Source organism: Scleropages formosus, chromosome 18 (assembly GCF_900964775.1).
Source record: "Scleropages formosus chromosome 18, fSclFor1.1, whole genome shotgun sequence".
NCBI classification, from domain to species: domain Eukaryota; kingdom Metazoa; phylum Chordata; class Actinopteri; order Osteoglossiformes; family Osteoglossidae; genus Scleropages; species Scleropages formosus.
Window position 1 is genome coordinate 6,555,972 of NC_041823.1, and position 7,556 is coordinate 6,563,527.

Here is a 7,556-nt window from a genome sequence, read left to right on the forward strand (position 1 = left end):
AGGCCCCAGCGAGGATCAAACTCACGACCCCTGGTTTACAAGACCAGTGCTCTAACCACTGAGCTATGGAGCCTGCTTCGCATACCAGCTTGACACTTACCTGATCATGCCTGTGTTTATTATTATTTTTGCCTGTCTTCAACTGAAGGGCACAACAGATGTAAGGGTCCCACCTGAGATCCCATCCCCAAACCAGAGGCTGTAGGCAAAGTATTAAAACATTGGCGCCCCCTGCTGGCACTCTGGTGAATTACAGCGACAGAATTCATTAGAGCGCCTTCATTCAGACACTGTCACCTACTGTACATGCAATGACAACATTGTTGTGCATTTATTTAACTGTAGCAATTAATGTAGATGATTAAAGTTACACATTTTGCATTCATATTTTACATGTGAAACTTAAGCTGACTGCGCATAGGACGAATGCATGACGCCCTCTCGTGTGTTGGGTTTGTTTTGTAACGGGCTGCAGAGTTTCTCATAAACTCCGTGCAACGGGCCAAACGCGCCCTCCAGAATTTTCCATAGAAGCCGTCATCAAAACAAGCCATCGCAGTGCAAGTGTACTATTACTCAACCGCTGTAAACATTTTCACCATATAAAACCCAGGGATTATTCTTCTTTTTGCATTATTTCAGGAGCATTATTTTGTAGCGAGTTCAGATAAGAAATGTAGTTAAGCATAATATTAAGGAGAAATGTTTGGACAAATATGTTTTACACTAAATCCAAGACAGCTTCTAAATCACTTGTTCCATAAAAGTTATAACGTTGTTATACGTGTGAAATGTTGATGCTTTATGTCAAAATTGTCCACCTGTAGTCCAACCTTGTCACATATTAAATATCAAGGTTACATATAACCTTTAACAATATATAGAGCATTTGTAGCAATAAAAGAGAACAATAATGAGAATGAAGAAAGTTTTAATTAAGGGCAGAATTTCCTTTGTACAGTATGGATCCATTCTTTGTTACCTATGGCTATTCTGTATGGTATTATATTTTTTTTAAATGACAGAAAGAACGAAGGAAAAAAATAATCCTTTCCTCCTAATTGTTCCAGTGAAATCTGCGCAAAACTTTCCTGCTTCTTTTATATATTTTGTTTTAGATAATCCATCAAGAAGTGTGAAACATTTATTGTTTCTATAAGACAGTGGTTTGATGTTATTTTCTCCTTTTCCCCTTAATTTCTTTTCACTTTCTTTCCTAATCCTCTTGATCCCCCTCCCCTCCTTTCTAGATACTTTGTACTTTTAAAACACACAGGCCCTCTGTTTCTCCCTGATACCGCAGTATCTATAGGTACATTACAGGTGTGCGTAAACAGGTATGCTCAAAGACGGCATAAAAAGCAGCAAGCAAAAGTAATCATGAAAAGGGGTTTATAATGTGCTGTGTGAATTAAATTTGTCGACTTTGTATTTGGTGCACTGCCCATTTGTGAGAAGGCTGAGAATATAATTATATTTGCAGGACCCAGAAGAGTACATGTTGGGTAAGCCTGAAAGCAGAGGACTGAACACGGCAAATGCGCACACACGAGAATCAATGCATCTCAATATGAATATATAAAACAGGACTGTGCTGGAAGCCCGTTTCTAAAATAAAACATAATTAACCGAACCAAAATGAGAATGAAATGCTTTTAAGGCCCTGGATTGTAGTTTCACGTAATATGGATAGTGTTTACCCAGCAACGTTTTGTTTGTTCCATTTAAATGTCTTCACAATATGCAAATTGGAGTTCCCCTTATGTCCTGTATTCAAACCAAGAAAAAGTTTGTCCCTAAACACTGTGTGCATAACTGTTTATCCATAATAATGTTGAGTGCAACTAAAATTCTCCAAGAAATGTTTATGTCTTATTTAAATTGGATGCATATCAGAAGTTTTCATTTTTGTAGGTTGCTTCCATACACTGAATGTAGTGCCAATAATTTAAATATCTAAATTACAAACCAAAGGCGCAAAATGAAGGGAGCATCTAGGGAAATGAATGCATTAAACACCACGCACTGTAGTTATTCAGTAATCAAAATAAAGTTTTGCATTTTTCAGCTGAAATTTCATGTGTTCATTATCATGCAGGTTCATTTGCAGAATGAAGCCTAAAATAACTTGGGGGGGGGGGGGGGAGCAGTGTATTCTGTTTCTGAAGCCCTGCTTGAGCCTTACAGTTAATGGTGCTGACATTTGTTAGATAAGATGCCGTTGTGAGTGTTGCTTTTAACTCTTCCCCTTGGGAGGATGTAGTAAACTAATTGCATGTTTGAATCCTCCCCCTGGCTTTGGGAGGGAACCCCCCCTGAAATTTGCATGTCATTTTTAAAAAGGGAGCTAACCTGCCAAAAAAAAAACTTTGGTGAAAAAGCTGCTTCTGAGATGCCATGTTTGAGAAGTGAACTAATTAAAAATAAGTACAAAAAGTTCAGATGCTCTTACAGCTTCAACACATTCATGCACGGTATATTTATTTTAATGCATATTTATTCATTTCACTTTAACATGGGTTCTGGTCAGTGTCCATGTAGGTTTTCAGTTAATGCACACACACACACACACACACACATTTTCTGAACCGCTTGTCCCACACAGGGTCACAGGGAACCAGAGCCCACCCAGCAACACAGGGCGTAAGGCCGGAGGGGGAGGGGACACACCCAGGACGGGACGCCAGTCCGTCGCAAGGCACCCCAAGCGGGACTCGAACCCCAGACCCACTGGACAGCAGTCCAACCCACTGCGCCACCGCGCCACCGCACCCCCTCTCAGTTAATGCAGTTAGCGGAATTTTAGCAGTAAATGGTGATCCGAACAACCTTCTCAGTTGCTAAAACTGCACATTACATCTGAGCAATAGAAATAAACACTGTTAAATGCACCCGGAACAAAACCATTTGCCATGCAAAAGTCTCAACTTCCCCTTGGACATGTATGCAGGACATGCAAAGGGGCGATGGTGTAGTTCACAGACAACAGCAGTGTAAAAACAGCGTTTATGAATATACAGCCTGAGGGTTGCCAGTTCAGTCCCAGCAGAAATCCTGCTATATTGCCTTTGAGCAGGGAACTTCATTTGAATTTGTCAAATAAAATCCAACTTGACAAAAGGGAGGACTGTAATTCACTTAAGAGGAAAGTTTTAGGAACGAAACATTTCAAAACGGACAATTACGTTATTCTGTATAAGATGGCTTCTTGCTCTCATCCTACTGTAAGTTGTAGTGTGACTGAAAACATTACGTAGACATTGCATTACCTATTGGACAAGGAACAATAATTCTTAAAACTGTTTTATTTATGCAGTGCAAAAATATTATATGAATGCAAGTTCAAAGATACAATAACTGCACCCTTTTGGGGATTTGCATCTGCAACCTTCTGGCTTTTGGCACAACACGCTGTCCGCTCATCACTTCATTTGCCCTGTTGTCCTGATAGCACACACACAAACACACAAACACACAGACAAGTGTATAAAAACAATATTATACTGATGCTGAAAGGTTGAACAGTGGGGAAAAAAATCGAGTGGAGCATTAAAATGTCTTATTCCTCTGTAAATATTTTTTTATCCATGCCTGGAAAAAGCACAACTGTATATATTTATATATATATGTGTGTGTGTGTGTGTGTGTGTGTACACGCGCACATATATTGTCCAACAGGTCAGTACAGGGGAAGAAAAAGTCGGGCTCTTGGTACCACAGAACACTTGTCAGACACATTGTCACAAGTCAAGCGTCGTACGGAAGCTGTTAAGCAGGCTCTAAAAATGTTAAGCTTCCAACAATGGGAGGCAGAGAATGTGAGGGGAAACAATTAAATTACGCCTTGCATGAAGTTTGCTTTTCATTTTGTGAGGCAAATTTAGTGCCACGGTTAATCATTATGCTGTCGAACACGATTTGCAAAAAAATATTCAAGGGCTTTGTGCCTCACTGCCCATTCTGTATTGAAAAATAATGGGCCTCTATCCAATTAAAAACTGCATTAAATCTCTAAAGTATTACATGCACTTTACTGGTATCTTTCTGATTAAGCTTTTCTGCATGTGCAGATGCTGACAGCACCTTCAGAGAAAGGCCTTTGACTGGCTGCGTCCTGGTTAATCTATTTTGGGAGTCGGTATTTCTGGATTGGTGGCTCCCACTCTGTTGAGTCACTGCGGTGGAACAAAGAAGTTTGTTTACTTTATATAGCCGAGGCACAGGCCCATTATGCATTGTGTCACATCTAATAATGTGGCGCAGATTAAATCACGCTCTGTGACTTTTCTACAGCGGTGCAAAATGGCTGTTAAATTCAACAAAAAGCTACTTATCACAGGCAGGGCATCAGGCGAAGAAACTCGACGACTCTGTTGCGCGTGGCTTCATACTTAATGGGTAGATTTTCAGATACCGAAACAATTTCCCCGACAATAAAAATAACCGCGAGTACAATATATGTGCATAAAATTGCGTACATCAAAGTGAACTGATTGGTTATATAGCAGCTTTGTTCAAGCTACGGCTAGGCTGACAATGCGACACAAAATAAAAACACCTTAACAACACTGCACACTGTTGCAGACGTTCTGCGGCAAAACAGTACAGGTGGCATGTTGCATTACGGCACTATGTCCTCGTGTGTATATGTGTGTGAGCGAGTCAGGTTCGAGAAGACAGAGGGCTCCAGAGTACTGCACAGAACTTCTCCCACCTTCAGCAAAGTGGCCATTGGGAAACTTTAAGGCTTAGACTCCGGATCCATAAAGAAAGTGAATTTCTTCTAAAATGTGTGGCTTTCATGAATTTCCAACACTGAATGGTAAGATGTCCAATGCTGTTTGTTTAGTTCCACCCATTACCACTTCTGCTAGAGTCTGTAACGTTTTTAAATGCATTTTCTAAAAGTGATTTTACATTTGCTAAATATATATTCACTGTGAAACCAGTATGAAGACGACATATCTGAGCTACGCGATACTGCATTTTACTGGAAGTGAAGTAATTTCAGTCCCCGAGGCAAGACGAAAAAAAATTGTATACTAGAAATGTGAGCAAATCAGTTATTTGCTTTTGTGGGGTTTGTTATGAAACCTTTTTTCCTTTCATTACATAAACATACACAACCACTTCAGTCCTTTTATGAAACACTAGAATATATCTATTCAGCTGGAATGTCTTCAGAAGGTCAGTCATAAAAACCTATCAATTAAAAAAACTGACTGCCATATTTACTGTATATCATTACAAATGTGTCACAGACACTCCAAATAAAACTGACTGATAAAAATGCTGCATATTTCATATCTCTCAAACAAGGTACAAAGGCAACCATTTATTACATTTCTAGTTAAAAGAATAGACTTTATATGCTGATTGGGGTAAAAATATATTCTCGATCATGCAGAATATATAGTATTAGAACTTAATCAAGATTTCCTACATTTATTTCAAAACACACCTGAGAATACTAGAGTATTTCAAGCAACCAGAGTGTTGTTTACAAAGATAAGTATTAGAATTTTGTCTAAATGGTAGTTTTTCACGGTAAGTGCAAGTATGGAATTCATAGCAAAGCTACAAGAGCCGACTGCATTTATGTCATCCGAAAAAGTACATTAGAAGGTAAAGAAAATGTCAATCTATGACTGAATTGGTGAAGAGTCTGAGCCATAACCATAGCATAGAGCCTGACAATAATTCATCAAATAAATACATTAAAACAATAACTCAAAAGGAAAATTGTGCTCATCAAAATTTAATTTACTCAAACTGTTCTTCATTTATCCTTAATGTAAAGGCATACGTATATATTGCACAGTTTACATTAAAAATAGGTGAGAGATTTTTAAAGGTTGCTGTCTGTCTTAATATTGTAAGTGAAAATGTAATCGTAGCTTAAGACTAAATGGCTCAGTGTCATTTTAGTCACAAATTTGGTTAAACTCTGCGCTAAATTCGCAGTCACGCGGCTGAATCAACTAAAACCTCCGCTGTTTTTCCACTGCTTTGGTTTAAGTTTTTCACACTGAATTTTGTAATCTCAGTTTAGAATCAAGACCTATGAAAGAATAAACAGGAACTAAGGAAGACACCTGACATCCAAAACAAGACAAAAAAAAAAATGATATCGATCCAAACCAGATCGTTAAAAATGCAACTGCGCCCATATCTGAATCTTCAACAGCCTGACGTTTTACCTTGAATCGTTAGTAAACAACCCAAGATTTCAATAGGAAACATAAACAAATATAACTTTAAAAAAACCTGAAAACTGTTTGGGAATAAAGAGGCTAATTCGTACAACAGTTGAGTTCTGCACCGCTGTTTTCAGTCACTTCCTGTTCCTCACATTCATTGTTACGTCAAGTTTGCTGATTATATAATGTAAATATTAAATATTTTATTAATGATAGCATTTAAATATTTACATTAACAACACGCTTGCCATCGATGCATGATTCGAAGTAGATGCGGTGTTACCCAACTAAAAATACGTTCTCCCAAACCAACATTCACAGAATTTTTCCCAGAAAAAAAACGCAGAACCTCCACCAACTGGTTCAAACCGGTTTGTACCAGTTTAAACCAGTTCTTACCAGTCTTCTCCAATTCATACCAGTGCCGAGCAGTCGTCACCAGTCGGCTTCTCCCATTTCTAATAACCGATATGATCCCGTTTGCGGACATTTTCTTAACACGAGTGACTGTTCGGAAAGGAGCTATTTCTGAAAGATTAACAGAAACAAGTAAAGAAGAAAACACAACGCGGTATATTAAACAACAACAGTTGTAATAAAATCGCCGAACACCCAGGCTGACGTGACAGAATTCGTGTGACGAAATTATAACCTCCCTCATAGTTTTAGTCCGGCGCTCATTCATTCTCGTTTCGTCTTCGCTCGCGGACTCACTGTTCCCGAAAAAGCTGTTCGCTCTTCGTCGTTCTCGCGGCGCGCCATTTTCCCCGGTGTTTCGCCTTCGACGCGAAAAATTGAACGACGACTCTCTTACAGACATTTCCCTCCTCTGCGAAATGAAGAGGGTCTGTCGGCGGGGTGTTTCGGCTCGCTGCGCACACAGCCCTTCCACTTCTGCGTGTATTGTCTATGTTTTGCATCATTTAATTGTGTCTGGTCTAGGCTGGATCCGGAGGGAAAGGACAGTGAGTGGAGTGGATTCGTGTGGCACATAGCAACAGACACGTGTCCTTTGGCTTTTCCATCCCTTGGAGAAATATCACACTTTTTTCTTGTTTTCATGTTCTTTCAAAAATTACAGCCTTGGACTTGTGGTTATTTGCAATCAGACCAGTAAACAGCAAACACGAAAATGACCGTGGCGTGGGGTGATCACGTCTTGGGTATAACGTTCAGTCACTCTCCAGTGAGACACTTTATTTATCTGACTTTTAATGTTGACGGGATGGTTTTACTCGTGCTTTTACTTAGAATTAACTTGGCATCATATTCATTACTTTTGTGTGAAGTGCAGATAACGCGGCACATGCGAGATTTTTCCACTTTCTAATAGCACTGTGCGGTTTTCCATAGAAG

General features: G+C 39.3%; 1 non-coding gene across 1 annotated transcript; it reads right to left on the reverse strand.

Moving 5' to 3' along the window:
• On the reverse strand, positions 1–73 carry trnat-ugu (transfer RNA threonine (anticodon UGU)). The gene has a single exon. It is a non-coding gene; the product is annotated as a tRNA-Thr (tRNA).
• Positions 74–7,556: the final 7,483 nt, after the last annotated feature.